Below are 16,716 nucleotides of genomic sequence, written 5' to 3'. Positions count from 1 at the left end.
GCAACTTGCTACACACCACCTCGGTGCCATCCGGATCTTGGCATCTCAGCGCCTTGTGGTGTCTTCTACTCCGGAAATATAGTAGAAAATATTGTTGCGCTGCCTTTGGCCCCATTCACACATCAGTCCGCTACTGACACCATCTCACAGGCCAACGGGGCGCCCCACGCCGACTTTCAACATTGTAGGATGGCCACAGAAGTGCGACAACTTACTAGACACCACCTCGGTGCCATCCGGATCTTGGCGCGTTGTGCTGCCTTCGGCCTATTCGCACATCGGTCCGCTACTGACGCAAACTCACAGGCCAACGGGGCGCCCCACGCCGACTTTCAGCATTGTAGGATGGCCACACCAGTGCGGCAACTTGCTACACACCACCTCGGTGCCATCCGGATCTTGGCGCGTAGTGAAGCTGCAGCAGCTGCAAATAAGCTTCAGACAGTGTTACAACCGCTGCTCAGAACTCTCAACTATGACACCACCTCGGTGCCATCCGGATCTTGGCGCGTTGTATTGCCTTCGGCCTATTCGCACATCGGTCCGCTACTGACGCCGCCTCACGTGCCAACGTATTTTCTCCGCATTTTATACCCTATGCCGCATAACAGGTCATGTGACTTGTTTATAAAACTTTTCATTGGTTCATTTTACTTTTGGTTTCCTAATGATGGAAGGCTTGATCATATGACCTAAAAACAACACTTTTCATTGGATGAAAACTTTTTTTTTCCCCCAAACGATGAAAGCCCCACCTTGTTTCTGGATGTTTCAGACTAAACTGGCGTCACCATGAGAGCACCACCATCTCGTAGCTCCGTCGTGGTCATTCCGCGAGCAATCATGGCAGCCGCTCCCCACCAGAAGCCTGCAGGAGTCGGGGCCCCCAAAACTTTTGATGAATTCTCAAGGCGGAGGGGACGCTTTCGAGAATGGGGTCCAAGACCTAGCAGACAAGCGTCCGATTTCCAAGGTGTCCCAGGGCCATTTCAGTGGACCACGCCCAAAAAGGAAAGAGCCTGCCGCCATTTTGAGAGTCCTGTGGCAGCCGCCTATCGCTGCACCGCAAGAGTGGGCGCAACTCAGCTGAATGGCGGATTTTGACACAGTGGACCAAAAGCGGACGGAATGGCAACTGAAACGGTAAAGGGGCGCCCCACTAAAACAGATGAGACTCCACCTGGAGAGGCCCGTTCACGCCGCCTCCCCCGGGGCGCTCCACGCCGTTATTCGGAGCAGCATTGTAGGATACCAAAACCAGTGCGGCAACTTACTGGACATCACCTTGGTGCCATCGTTCTGCTGCCTTGGAACTATTCGCACAACAGTTTGCTACTGATGACCCACCCCCCGCGACGCCCCACGCCGTTATTTGCTGGGTGGCAACTTACTAGACATCACTTTCGTGTCATCTAGATTTCGGCGCGTTCTGCTGCCTTGGAACTATTCGCACAACAGTTTGCTACTGATGACCCACCCCCCGCGACGCCCCACGCCGGAAATCTGGACGTTGTGCTGCGTTGGGACTATTCGCACAGCCGACCGCTACTTCGTTGTTTTTCTCTAAAAATGTTTATATGTTATTACTATTTTTGTTTTCTTGTATATATTTATAAATTATTAAAGTTTTATAATCTTACTACTTTGTCGGAGTGCTATATATTTTTAATGTGACACATAATTGTAAAAACTTTGATGTACAAAGAGTCATCCCTGGAATCTTCCGCTTCACGCTCGGTCCCCTCCCCAATCACAATACAGGATGGTTTTCAGATAATAGCAACGCTTCTGCTGTGACGGATCTCATCGAGTGTGGGCCTTGATCTACTATAACTCCTTTGAAGAGGGGTGATTCTTTACAGCTGTGGCCATAAACTACATCTGCAGGGCTAGCTGATAGCCTAGGACCGGCCTGGACAATCGGACACAGAGGAAAAGGAGTGTCAGAGGGTGCGGTAGTGAATAGGGCGAAAGGGAGGTGTCGGGCGGGCACAGGGTGTGATTCTCAGGGAAGAGCAGCGCAGATGGGGGGAGGTTTATTACCCATGCATAAGACAGAGAGCGGGGGTGACCACTGCCTGGGTGAGATGCTTGCGAGGGTGGGGAGCCATGCTAAGGATCGACAGCGTGCACAGAGTGGGTCTGGTCAAGGCATCTAAAATGGCTGCCGTGCACGACAAAAGTGTGGCATTTGAAAAAAGACAAGATGGCGCACACAATGTTTTTCAACAATTCCTGATTTCCTTCGAATCGAACGTTAACAGACGTTGGGGCATATTACCAAAGTTAAGCGATATTTATCCCTAACGATGCATTGCAAAGATTTTTTTACCGTCAGAAATTATCGCAGATAAACCTTGCTATTATCAAGGTTTATCGCAAATACGATAAAAAACGAGCGCAATGCATTAATATCGCTGAAAACTCCGCGATATTCATGCATTACCGAGCTAATGCTCTTAGCCATGTTATCCACCTCCCATTGGATAACATGGCTAAGAACTGCTCAGGGCAGCTGTTACTTTTTGGAGATATTCGCGCTTATCTCGAATATTTCCAAAAGTTGATAATAGGAGATAGCGATGTTAGCGACTGTTTCCAGTCGCTAACATCTTGGCATGCCCACTTTGCATGTCATTAGTGATAAATATCACTCACATGCAAAGTGGGACCCAAGATGGTCACTATCTCCTACTAGCCGTCGCTAACTGGTGTTAGCAACACCTAGGTAATACAGATATAATTTTATCTCCGCGAAGCGGAGCGCTGTTACAGATATATATCTTGTTTTTGAACGTTAATTTCTCAAAATGCACTGAAGCACATATATTGAGACATAGCAAAGGCACATCGGGCTACCAGTCCCTAATATTTTACCAAGTTTCGTGCAAATCCATTCAGCCGTTCGATTATTATTATTATTTTTTTTTTTTGCCCCGCGGGGCCCTTTTAAAACCTCCACATCAAACCTAGGGGGTCAGCGAGGATCTACTATGCCCCCTTATGGTCATTTGCCCCTTCGCTTTGGCCTCCTCTTGTCTCTCGATCCTACCGAGAGACAAGATGGCGGCCGCTACGTACTGTTTGGAATGTTTACAGACACCGGAGAGCCAATCAGCTTCGCTTCGCAAAGCTCCGTAACGCGAAAAGTACGCGAAGCGGTGCGCTGTTACAGATATATATCTTTTTTTGAACGTTAATTTCTCAAAATCCACTGAAGCACATATATTGAGACCTAGCAAAGGCACATCGGGCTACCAGTCCCTACAATTTTGCCAAGTTTCGTGCAAATCCATTCAGCCGTTCGATTATTATTATTATTATCTTTTTTTTGCCCCGCGGGGCCCTTTTAAAACCTCCACATCAAACCTAGGGGGTCAGCGAGGATCTACTATGCCCCCTTATAGTTATTTCCCCCTTTGTTTTGACCTCCTCTTGTCTCTCGATCCTACCGAGAGACAAGATGGCGGCCGCTACGGACTGTTTGGAATGTTGACAGACGCCGGAGAACCAATCAGCTTCGCTTCACAAAGCTCCGTTGCGCGAAAAGTCCGCGAACCAGTGCGCTGCCTGGTCCGCGCTTACAGATATATATCTTTTTTTAAACGTTAATTTCTCAAAATCCACTGGAGCACATATATTGAGACCTACAAAAGGCACATCGGGCTACCAGTCCCTACAATTTTGCCAAGTTTCGTGCAAATCCATTCAGCCGTTCGGGCTAAAAGTGAGGCCAACCGCCCTATGGAAAACTCAATGTTAAAAACACGTTTTGGGACCCCCCTTTTTTCTCGGCCCCCACTGGACGAACCCCCCCCAAATTTTCAAGGGCTGCTCAGAAACAAAATGTGCCATTTTCCTGAAAATTTCAGCCAATTCCGTCTACAAACGCCAAAGTTATTAGACATAGAATTTTCAAAAAACCCATAGAGAAAAAATCCTAACTATATATACCTACTGGCGACCGCCAGTAGGTAATATATATATATATATATATATATATATATATATATATATATATATATATATATATATATATATATATATATATATCATTCCACGAGTTTCCCCAGACTTGAGAAAGCACTCCAAAGCAGGTAGGTAACAGCCTTTATTAGAAAACTGCATTTGGCTTCTCTCCCCCGTATCTAGTCCCTGGCCTGATGCGTTTCAAAGCATTTGTGCTTCTCTTCAGAGGCTGTGCATCCAGATAGTTAATTAAGGTTAGCCCCACCCCCAATTCATGCATTTATGTGCTTCAGAGGCTTCCGGTGCGCCTGCATAGTTGATTTAATGTCTGCATTGCATTTTGGGAAATGTAGTCTTTTTCAACCAGTTTGAACCCTCCAGTGGGTCTGTCTGTAGCACGCAATAAGGGACCAATGTTAGCCCTCCAGTGGGCTCCAGGGAGAGACTCCAATTGCCAAAATTGAATTCACCCGCTCTGCCCTTGCAGAAGTGACAGTACACCCTGCGGGTTCAAAGCAAAGTTCTGATGTGGTGCGTCATCTCTGCGTCCTGGAAGCGTGGTGTATATATTATTCCACGAGTTTCCCACTGGAGGGCTACCATTAGTCCCATATTGCTACAGACAGACCCACTGGAGGGTTCCAACTGGTTGAAAAAGACTACATTTCCCAAAATGCAATGCAGACATTAAATCAACTAAGCAGGGGGACCGGAAGCCTCTGAAGCACATAAATGCATGGATTGGGGGTGTGGCTAACCGTAATTAACTATCTGGATGCACGGCCTCTGAAGAGAAGCACAAATGCTTTGAAACACGTCAGGCCAGGGACAAGATACGGGGGAGAGAAGCCAAATGCTGTTTTCTAATAAAGGCTGTTACCTACCTGCTTTGGAGTGCGGTCTCAAGACTGGGGAAACTCGTGGAATGATATATAAGTGGCGCTTCCAGGCCGCGGAGACGACGCACCACATCAGAACTTTGCTTTGAACCCGCAGGGTGTACTGTCACTTCTGCAAGGGCGGAGCGGGTGAATTCAATTTTGGCAATTGGAGTCTCTCCCTGGAGCCCACTGGAGGGCTAACATTGGTCCCATATTGCATGCTGCAGACAGATCCACTGGAGGGTTCAAACTGGTTGAAAAAGACTACATTTCCCAAAATGCAATGCAGACATTAAATCAACTATGCAGGCGCACCGAAAGACTCTGAAGCACATAAATGCATGGATTGGGGGTGTGGCTAACCGTAATTAACTATCTGGATGCACGGCCTCTGAAAAGAAGCACAAATGCTTTGAAACGCGTCAGGCCAGGGACAAGATACGGGGGAGAGAAGCCAAATGCTGTTTTTTAATAAAGTAAAAAAAGGAGGGGTTTGGCCCAAAGGATTAGAGGGTAGGTAGGGCCAGTTATACTACATAAGAAAAAAATTACCTATGCCTCTAGTGACTTCACAACACTTATTCATATGAAGTAAGATGAACGCAAACTAATACGTTTACCTTAGCAGTAATTTCTGCCTTTTATTTCATTATTTTTTTTAAATTAATATCTTTGATCACAAAAATAACACATAGTCCACTAAACGAAATACCACATTAGTACTCACACAGTGAAAATGAACATCGTGAAAATGTGTTTTGACATACAATTACAAATAAACTCATAATAATCAAATATCAATACAAACAAATGAAATGTCACAAAGAACAATCAATATATACACAATACGAAATACAAAGTTGTCATACAAAATGATAAATTAGACAACTAGCACCCTTATATTTAGGATAAATCAATTCCTCTGAGATATCAGGGACGTAAGGGGATGTATTTGCAATATTTAACCAAGGAATTGAGTTCCTTTGTCTGCCGACGCGTTTCGAGTGCCGGTTAAATCAATTGCCGCACTCTCATCAGGGCTGGGTTAGTTTTTCTCACGAACAGACTGTTTGTGACAAAAAAGGGGGGAGAAGGGTTTGAGTTTTTTTAAAAAAGGCGCTTCCCAAAACCCTACTTCTTTCTCTATCTGAACAAGTTAGTGGTCACATACCTGCATTATGCCGGTTTGATGTGACCATCAGCAATATGTAACAAGCAGTGGTTGCCAATCTGCAATAAAGTACATTATGAATGATTTAGCTCATGGGGCATAATTCTTTTTTCTGATCGCTATGTATAGGGGGAAGGAGGGAAAAGGGTTACCTAGTTTTCAATATTGTGTGGCCAAGACGATTTGTAAGTAATAGACAGCAGTTGCAGGTCTTTACTTCTGCAAGAGAAATAATACATGCGATTTCGCGGTGTCTGTTTATATACGTTTGAAACGTGACAACTGAGCGCAAGTTATTTACTTACTCGGGGAGGGGGGACAAGGGCGTGGCCCCGCAGAGGAAGTGTTGTGACAATTGACAGTCCTTCACTCTCTTTAAACATAGTTCGTGGCTGCAGGGGCAAAAATGTAAAGGATTTGTAAAAATCGTTTTTGGCTGGAGGCACTTAGATGCAAGTGCACAATGTGTGTTGCTCACCTAATAAAGCTTCAGGCTCAAGGTTTCAAGTGGGGATCTGCCTCCAGAGTTGCTAGCAACTCGCCGAGCAGATTCACAAGTCATGTGATGGTGCATCAGTGTCACGTGATGCGTTTCTGACCAATCACGGGAGGGGATGATTAAATTGCATTCACATTGACTTCTGGGAGATGTAGTTCATTGAAGTCATGTATTTCAATTCGTTTGTCCAAAGTAACCATTTCAATTTCACAAGTCGGTTGTGTTTTCCAACATAGCGATATTGATCCCATTTATACTTTATTAGAGAGACAAAAGCCCTGAAGCTGACAGCAGCGCCATATATTTGATTACAGCTCATGAGACTTCTAAGCTCTATTTAGCTCGCTCATGCAGTTGAGGCCCTGGTTGATGCTATCGAATTTCATAATTAAATATGCCTCTTTCCGCAGTAGAGCGGTCTCAATACATGTAGATTTTGGGTCAATCCATGCAAGAACTGTCCAACGCAGTTCATTTTCGCTGTGCTCAACAGCTAAAAAGTGTTCTACCATAGGCGCTGTCAGGGCTTTTCTCCTAATTCGAGATTTATGCTGTGTGATTCTCACATTAACCTGTTGGCTTCTCTTTCCGATATATATTTTATTGCAAGGGCATACCACTGCATAAATGACGTTCTTAGTCTTACAATTTGTGAAACTTTCATGTCTCCATTTAACTCCATTATGTTCAAATGAACTTCCTTCTATAGTAGCGGGACAGGCCACGCAGTTCCCACATTTGTGGTGTCCACAAATGGGTTTTACATTCCACTTGGTGATCAAGTCGCTCTTTGGTTTAGGGATGTAGCTGTCTGCTCTTATTATCTGCTGGCCAATGCTGGGATTCTTGCACATGGCGAAAATGGGTTTAGCTTTATGGATGTTCCAAATTTTCAAGCAAATGCCAATTCCTTAAGATAATTTGTCTAAATTTGTTGGTATGGGCCCCATATGTTGTGACACATACGAGTTTATCCATTTCTGTCTTTTCCTTTTTCTGTAACAAATTTCCCTAGGGGTAAACCTTGCTCTTTTTTTGGAATGTTTAAGAAGTTTCTTGGGGTAACCTCTCTTTTCCATTTCCTTACAGAATGACATTGCGTGGTCCTCAAACTCTGCCAGACCTGTACAATTTCTCCTAATCCGCAACAGCTGCCCATAAGGGAGGTTCTCCTTTAGACACTGTGGATGCGAACTTGTGTAGTGAAGTGTAGTGTTCCTGTCTGTCTCTTTTTTATACAGACTAGTTGTCAATTTTTGGTTATAGGGACATACTGCAACATCAAGGTCCGTCTGGCTCCCCTGCCACAGGAGCCAGACGTCGTTAATATACCTCAGCCATTGGTGCATGTTGTTTTTAAATGGATTGTTGTTGTGTATAAATCTCTCTTCGTACTGGGCCAAACAACATGCACCAATGGCTGAGGTATATTGACGACGTCTGGCTCCTGTGGCAGGGGAGCCAGACGGAGTTGAATCATTTTCATGACTGGTTGAATTCAAGGCACAACGATACCAAATTTTCCATCGAGCCTAGCAAAACAAGGATGACTTTCCTTGATGTTGCAGTATGTCCCTATAACCAAAAATTGACAACTAGTCTTTATAAAAAAGAGACAGACAGGAACACTACACTTCACTACACAAGTTCGCATCCACAGTGTCTAAAGGAGAACCTCCCTTATGGGCAGCTGTTGCGGATTAGGAGAAATTGTACAGATCTGGCAGAGTTTGAGGACCACGCAATGTCATTCTGTAAGGAAATGGAAAAGAGAGGTTACCCCATGAAACTTCTTAAACATTCCAAAAAAAGAGCAAGGTTTACCCCTAGGGTAAATTTGTTACAGAAAAAGGAAAAGACAGAAATGGATAAACTCGTATGTGTCACAACATATGGGGCCCATACCAACAAATTTAGACAAATTATCTTAAGGAATTGGCATTTGCTTGAAAATTTGGAACATCCCTTAGCTAAACCCATTTTCGCCATGCGCTAGAATCCCAGCATTGGCCAGCAGATAATAAGAGCAGACAGCTACATCCCTAAACCAAAGAGCGACTTGATCACCAAGTGGATTTTAAAACCCATTTGTGGACACCACAAATGTGGGAACTGCGTGGCCTGTCCCGCTACTATAGAAGGAAGTTCATTTGAACATAATGGAGTTAAATGGAGACATGAAAGTTTCACAAATTGTAAGACTAAGAACGTCATTTATGCAGTGGTATGCCCTTGCAATAAAATATATATTGGAAAGACAAGCCAACAGATTAATGTGAGAATCACACAGCATAAATCTCGAATTAGGAGAAAAGTCCTGACAGCGCCTATGGTAGAACACTTTTTAGCTGTTGAGCACAGCGAAAATGAACTGCGTTGGACAGTTCTTGCATGGATTGACCCAAAATCTACATGTATTGAGACCGCTCTACTGCGGGAAGAGGCATATTTAATTATGAAATTCGATAGCATCAACCAGGGCCTCAACTGCATGAGCGAGCTAAATAGAGCTTAAAAGTCTCATGAGCTGTAATCAAATATATGGTGCTGCTGTCAGCTTCAGGGCTTTTGTCTCTCTAATAAAGTATAAATGGGATCAATATCGCTATGTTGGAAAACACAACCGACTTGTGAAATTGAAATGGTTACTTTGGACAAACGAATTGAAATAGATGACTTCAATGAACTACATCTCCCAGAAGTCATTGTGAATGCAAGTTAATCATCCCCTCCCGTGATTGGTCAGAAACGCATCACGTGACACTGATGCACCATCACATGACGTGTGAATCTGCTCGGCGAGTTGCTAGCAACAATGGAGGCAGATCCCCACTTGAAACCTTGAGCCTGAAGCTTTATTGGGTGAGCAACACACATTGTGCACTTGCATCTAAGTGCCTCCAGCCAAAAACGATTTTTACAGATCCTTTACAGTTTTGCCCCTGCAGCCACGAACTATATTTAAAGAGAGTGAAGGACTGTCAATAGTCACAACACTTCCTCTTCGGGGCTACACCCTTGGGCCCCCCTCCCCGAGTAAGTAAATAACTTGCGCTCAGTTGTCACGTTTCAAACTTATATAAACAGACACCGTGAAATCGCATGTATTATTTCTCTTGCAGAAGTAAAGACCTGCAATTGCTGTCTATTGCTTATAAATCGTCTTGGCCACACAATATTGAAAACCAGGTAACCCTTTTCCCTCCTTCCCCCTATACATAGCGATCAGAAAAAGAATTATGCCCCATGAGCTAAATCATTTATAATGTACTTTATTGCAGATTGGCAACCACTGCTTGTTACATATTGCTGATGGTCACATCAAACCGGCATAATGCAGGTATGTGACCACTAACTTGTTCAGATAGAGAAAGAAGTAGGGTTTTGGCAAGCGCCTTTTTTAAAAAAACTCAAACCCTTCTCCCCCCTTTTTTGTCACAAACAGTCTGTTCGTGAGAAAGACTAACCCAGCCCTGATGAGAGTGCGGCAATTGATTTAACCGGCACTCGAAATGCGTCGGCAGACAAAGGAACTCAACTCCTCGGTTAAATATTGCAAATACATCCCCTTATGTCCCTGATATATCTAAGGAATTGATTTATCCTAAATATAAGGGTGCTAGTTGTCTAATTTATCATTTTGTATGACAACTTTGCATTTCGTATTGTGTATATATTGATTGTTCTTTGTGACATTTCATTTGTTTGTATTGATATTTGATTATTATGAGTTTATTTGTAACTGTATGTCAAAACACATTTTCACATTGTTCATTTTCACTGTGTGAGTACTAATGTGGTATTTCGTTTAGTTGACTATGTGTTCTTTTTGTGATCAAAGATATTAATTTTAAAAAAATAATGAAATAAAAGGCAGAAATTACTGCTAAGGTAAACGTATTAGTTTGCGTTCATCTTACTTCATATGAATAAGTGTTGTGATGTCACTAGAGACATAGGTAATTTTTTTATTATGTAGTATAACTGGCCCTACCTACCCTCTAATCCTTTGGGCCAAACCCCTCCTTTTTTGACTTTATTAGAAAACAGCATTTGGCTTCTCTCCCCCATATCTTGTCCCTGGCCTGACGCGTTTCAAAGCATTTGAGCTTCTCTTCAGAGGCCGTGCATCCAGATAGTTAATTACGGTTAGCCACACCCCAATCCATGCATTTATGTGCTTCAGAGGCTTCCGGTGCGCCTGCATAGTTGATTTAATGTCTGCATTGCATTTTGGGAAATGTAGTCTTTTTCAACCAGTTTGAACCCTCCAGTGGGTCTGTCTGTAGCACGCAATATGGGACCAATGTTAGCCCTCCAGTGGGTTCCAGGGAGAGACTCCAATTGCCAAAATTGAATTCACCTGCTCCGCCCTTGCAGAAGTGACAGTACACCCTGCGGGTTCAAAGCAAAGTTCTGAGGTGGTGCGTCGTCTCCGTGGCCTGGAAGCGCCGCGTATATATCATTCCACGAGTTTCCCCAGACTTGAGACAGCACTCCAAAGCAGGTAGGTAACAGCCTTTATTAGAAAACAGCATTTGGCTTCTCTCCCCCGTATATTGTCCCTGGCCTGACGCGTTTCAAAGCATTTGTGCTTCTCTTCAGAGGCCGTGCATCCAGATAGTTTATTACGGTTAGCCACACCCCCAATCCATGCATTTATGTGCTTCAGAGGGGTCCGGTGCGCCTGCATAGTTGATTTAATGTCTGCATTGCATTTTGGGAAATGTAGTCTTTTTCAACCAGTTTGAACCCTCCAGTGGGTCTGTCTGTAGCACGCAATATGGGACGAATGTTAGCCCTCCAGTGGGCTCCAGGGAGAGACTCCAATTACCAAAATTGAATTCACCCGCTCCGCCCTTGCAGAAGTAGCAGTACACCCTGTGGGTTCAAAGCAAAGTTCTGAGGTGGTGCGTCGTCTCCCTGGCCTGGAAGCGCCACGTATATATCATTTCACGAGTTTCCCCAGACTTGAGACCGTACTCCAAAGCAGGGAGGTAACAGCCTTTATTAGAAAACAGCATTTGGCTTCTCTCCCCCGTATCTTGTCCCTGGCCTGACGCGTTTCAAAGCATTTGTACTTTTCTTCAGAGGCCGTGCATCCAGATAGTTAATTACGGTTAGCCACACCCCCAATCTATGCATTTATGTGCTTCAGAGGCTTCCGGTGAGCCTTGGATTGTGGTGATTGTATGTATTTTTCGACTTTTTGGGGTGTTGTTTGGGCCTGGCCATGTGGGTGGGGGCCATTTTGAGGCCTGGTACAGGCAGGGCCTGGCCATGTGGGTGGGGGTCCTGTGACCATTTTAAAGCCAGGCAGTGTGCTCAGGCCTTCACCCAGTTTGCCTTCCTTTCATTGATTATGCCCAGGGGTACTCAGTGGTGCATGGGCCAAGTCTTTCTGTGGGGTGTCTTGAATTTAAACATCATTGAGGGCATGGATGGAATTGAATTGTGGTGATTTTTCTGTGTTTTTCGACTTTTTGGGGTGTTGTTGGTGCCTGGCCATGTGGGTTGGGGGCTGTTTTGAGGCCTGGTCCAGGCAGGGCCTGGCCATGTGGTGGGGATCAAGGCTCAAGGGGCCATTTTGAAGCTAGGCAGTGTGCTCAGGCCTGCACCCAGTTTGCCTTGCTTTCATCCATTATGCCCAGGGGTACTCAGTGGTGCATGGGCCAAGTCTTTCTGTGGGGTGTCTTGAATTTAAACATAGTTGAGGGCATGGATGGCATTGGATTGTGGTGATTTGTATGTGTTTTTCGACTTTTTTGGGGTGTTGTTGGGGCCTGGCCATGTGGATGGGGGTCAAGGGGCCATTTTCACGCCAGGCAGGGTGCTCAGGCCTGCACCCAGTTTTCCTTGCTTTCATCCATTATGCCCAGGGGTATTCAGTGGTGCATGGACCAAGTCTTTCTGTGGGGTTTCTCTTCTATTAATGTAAACATCCATTTTTTATTAGAATTGCAATTTTTATTTTGGGTCTTTCTGTTTTTGGGTGTGTTGTAAAAATAAATGCCTAGTTGCAAATATTAATTGAAGCACGACATATGCAACATTTATTTAACTGATGTTCCTCTGGCTTCCTTTGCTTTCAGGTGCACAAGAGAACCACAAATCAGTCATCGTTCATCATCAGTGCCAGGAAGAAGTCCTGCTGCGGTGTGTGCAGCACAACATCACGTGACGTCACGTGTGGCCACAGACAACTCTGCAACTCGTGCAACTGCGGCCTGCTGTTCTGACATCTGAAGAAGATGGGCCCAAAGAAAGGTGGCCGTAGCTCCTCCACCAAGAAAGTTGCCAGGGCCACTGCCAGTAAGAAGGAGCAGAAGAAGCAAGTGGCGCCACTTACCAAGGAGACTGGTGTGCCTAAAGATACTTTTTTGGGGAAAAAAACTACGCCTGCAGCAGTGGGGTCCGCCGCGGACCAAGCTGGGAGCAGCACCTCCGCTTCATTGGGCTCAGTGCCACCGCCAAGTTAGGTCCAAGGCCATGAGTGCTGCAGAGGCAGCCACTTTAATTGTTCAATCACCATCGACCAGTGATGTTGGCTCATCGCAAGAAAGTAGCATCCAATCAACGCAGGGTGTAATTCATCTGACGAGTGTTTAACAACCACAGCTGCAACGACAACCACAGGTGCAACTAGTACAAGTGTAAGTACATGTGCAAGGAGAGGCGCAAGTAGAAGCGCAAGTAAAGGCGCAAGGAGAGGCGCAAGGAGAGGCGCAAAGAGAGGCGCAAGGAGAGGCACATGGAGAGGTGCAAGGAGAGGCGCGAGGAGAGGCGCATGAAGAGGCGCATGGAGAGGCGCAACTAGAGGCGCATGGAGCAGCACAACTGCCCACAATGCTTGTTCCTCCAGAAGTAGGGGCACATCAGGAAATCGAGATTGAAGCAGAGGTATCATCGGAGGAAGCCACTCCTCTTGATGATGATCCATTGTCTTCTAGATCCCCAGCAAGGAAAAGGTCAAGGAGGGCTACTACAAGTTCTTCTTCAAGCCCTCTTCCTTCTGATGAGCTTGATGTTGATTGGAACCCACCAATGCAGTCTGAGAGTGAGGCACGCCATGAGCCGACAAAGGTAGCTAAGCCTAAAAGGAAGGTTCCCGCAAGGCTTCCACTTATGGGTGATGACGACGAACAAGAAGTGGTGTATTCTGCTGCTGGTGAACAGTCTGACGACGACCCAGTCATCACAGTCGTCACTCCAGGCCCAGCGGGCATGCAGAAGACAGACATTTTGACCCTATCCGGAATTGCTGTTAAGCATGATGTTGGCGGCGTGGCACTGGTACCACCACCAATGCAGTTAACTACTACACCAACATGACCTACAGCTTCCATATTTCCTCATCAGAAGGGCCGGCAGGGACCTCCCTCCAGCTCGACCTCCATTACCTCAAGTAGTGGTGCTGTAAGTGCACAACAGAGTCAAATTGAGCCACGCCCATCCTCCACTTCATCTGGCATTGAAAGTAGCACCTCCACCACCAGCAGACATCTCCAGTCCCAAGTTTGGGACTTCTTTAGTGTTAGCAAAAAGGCGGAAAACTAGGTCGTTTGTTCGATTTGTAAAACTGTATTCAGTCGGGTTAAGCTTGGTACCAACTATGGTACTGGAGGCCAGCGAGGTCATCTCCAAAAACACCACACTATCATTTGGGAGGTGCACATAAGGAAGATCCGGGAAGCCAAAAGTACAACAAATCCAAATGTATCCATTCATATTGCATCTGATGATGACGAGGGGCTGATCGTGCAGGGGGAAGCGAAGAAGCGACAGACATTTCTTCTGGTACACCCAGTACCCCTGGCAGCAGCACTGCAGTGGTAGCACCCACACCCTCTACCCCAGCAACATGTATGAGGCACACTAAGAGTCTGGGAGAGACACCAATGCGAAAAATTACACCAATGAGCCTAACTGGGTTGAAGAAGTCTGGATCATCATCATCACATATGAAAACGGTCCAGACCACCATTAAAAGCATGTTTTGGTCGGAGGCGCCATTTGAACGCAACCACCCAACAGCACGTCTGTATAACGCAAAGCTGGCTAAAATGCTAGCGCTGGACCTTTTCCCTTTTTCTTTCGTGGAAGGGGTGGGTTTTCTAGAATTTGCGGCAACAGTCTGCCCTAAATGGAAGGTTCCTAGCCAGTCCTTTTTTGCCAGAGTTGCGGTTCCTGTACTACATGAAGATGTGCTGGAAGTGATTGGGTCAGCTTTGCAGAAGAGTGCTGTTCACACTATCCATCTGACAACAGACATGTGGACCAGTTGCCAAGCCGTGGATTACATGTGCATCACTGCACACTGGGTCTCTTTTGCAAGGGTTAGAGAAAAGATGTCTACAGGTGTTGACCATGCCACAATTTTTAAAGCGAGTCGGAAACATGCAACAGTAGCCATGTTTGCCATGGAGAAATCTCATACTGCATTAAACATTTTGGATGAGTTTAAGAGTAAGGTCTCTAAATGGCTGTTGCCAAGAAGTCGCATGATTGGTTATGTTTCCATGGATAATGGCAGTTATATAGTTAAGGCCATGCTTGATGGTGGCTACTTCAGAGTGCCGTATTTGGCACACTGCATTAACATTATTGTTCAAGATTTCTTGAAAAGAGAAAACACAGTCAGCAAGTTACTGACCACCTGCCGAATAATCTGCACACATTTCAGCCATTCTTTTAAGGCCCGGAAGGAGATGAGGATCATTCAACGTGGCCGTGGAGTGCCAGTCAAAGGACTCATCCAGGAGGTGGCAACACGTTGGAACTCAACCTTCTACATGCTTGAATGTCTGTTTGAGCAGTACTTGGTAATCAATGAGTATGTCAATAGCATTAACATACGGTCTGCTGCTATGAAAGACATGAGGCTAGAGCCGGAGGAATGGGACCTAGTTAAAAGCCTGACAGACATGCTTCGTCCTTTTGAGGTCTTTACCCGTGAAGTCAGCAGGGAGGACTGTAGTTTGGGCAAAGCTATCCCATTGTTATTCATGCTAGAGCAACAACTGAAGGCGGTGTCTTTAACGTTCCGAGCTGATGTTCACAAACAAGACGCATATCGGTTGGCGGAGAGCTTATAAAGCCACCTACTTGTCAATGAAAGGCTTAAAAAAATACATTCAGAACAACATTACGTTTGTGCCACTATTCTGGATCCACGGTACAAAAAGGCACTGACCAGCAAAGTATACATTCCTTTTGATGAAGAAGATGTTTCAAAGTACAAACATTGGCTAGCTGTGTCAGCCACTTGGTTCGAAAAAGAGCGGCAGGAAATTGAAGGAAACACCACAAGTACTACTGAAGCAGCAGGCCATCCGGCGTCAAGGTCCACTTCTGTGGCCAAAGGCAGTCTCTTTTCCTCACAGCTGTTACCGACAGCAGCAACAGTATCCTCATCATCATCACCTGCACCAGGCCCAGCCATAATATTGTCGGGAGTGGATTGGATACCTCGGCAAGGGTTTGCTCGCTCCAGTGTTAATGCAAAGGAAACACATGGTACGCAAAGTGGAGCACCACCCAGGGAGGCCCTTGAGTGGATGGTGCAGGCCAATCTGGATGACCCAACAGAGGTCTACATTGATCGTGACCCATTGGTGTATAGGTATGGAAAAGGCCTCACTGGCTACTGCTCAGCAGGCTGGCTACGAATTACTTGTCTTGCCCACTCGCAAGCGTGTCTTCGGAACGAGTTTTCAGTGCTGCTGGTGCCATTGTCACTTCAAAAAGGTCCCGCCTCTCGCTCAAAAATGTGGAGAGGTTAACAATGATCAAGATGAATCAGCACTTCATACCACCAGATTACAAAATACGTGAATCCACGCAGTAAGAAGAGGTCACCGACTTAGCTGACCTACTCCATTTTCAATTCACAGAGTTTGAGGACGAGCTCTACTTCCCTGACAACTAGGCTTGAAAAATGTACTTTTTTGTTTTCTTCCGTCCTTTTTGACTTTTATTTCTGTGTGTCTTTCTTTGATTTGCAACTTTTAGCAGAACAAAACTTTAATCACAACAAATCCATCAGCAGCACTGTCTACGTCTTATTTTCCACATTGAAGGAGCCCCTGTTTACATTCCTGAAGTTCACAACTCAGTCATGCTCCTCTATCCTCCTCCTCCAGACCCCCCCCTATCCATTTCCCTCAGGGCAGATGGCCCGATTATGCAGAATCTAG

Source organism: Lissotriton helveticus, chromosome 3_1 (assembly GCF_964261635.1).
Source record: "Lissotriton helveticus chromosome 3_1, aLisHel1.1, whole genome shotgun sequence".
Classification (NCBI taxonomy): Eukaryota; Metazoa; Chordata; class Amphibia; order Caudata; family Salamandridae; genus Lissotriton; species Lissotriton helveticus.
This window is presented reverse-complemented; position numbering follows the sequence as displayed.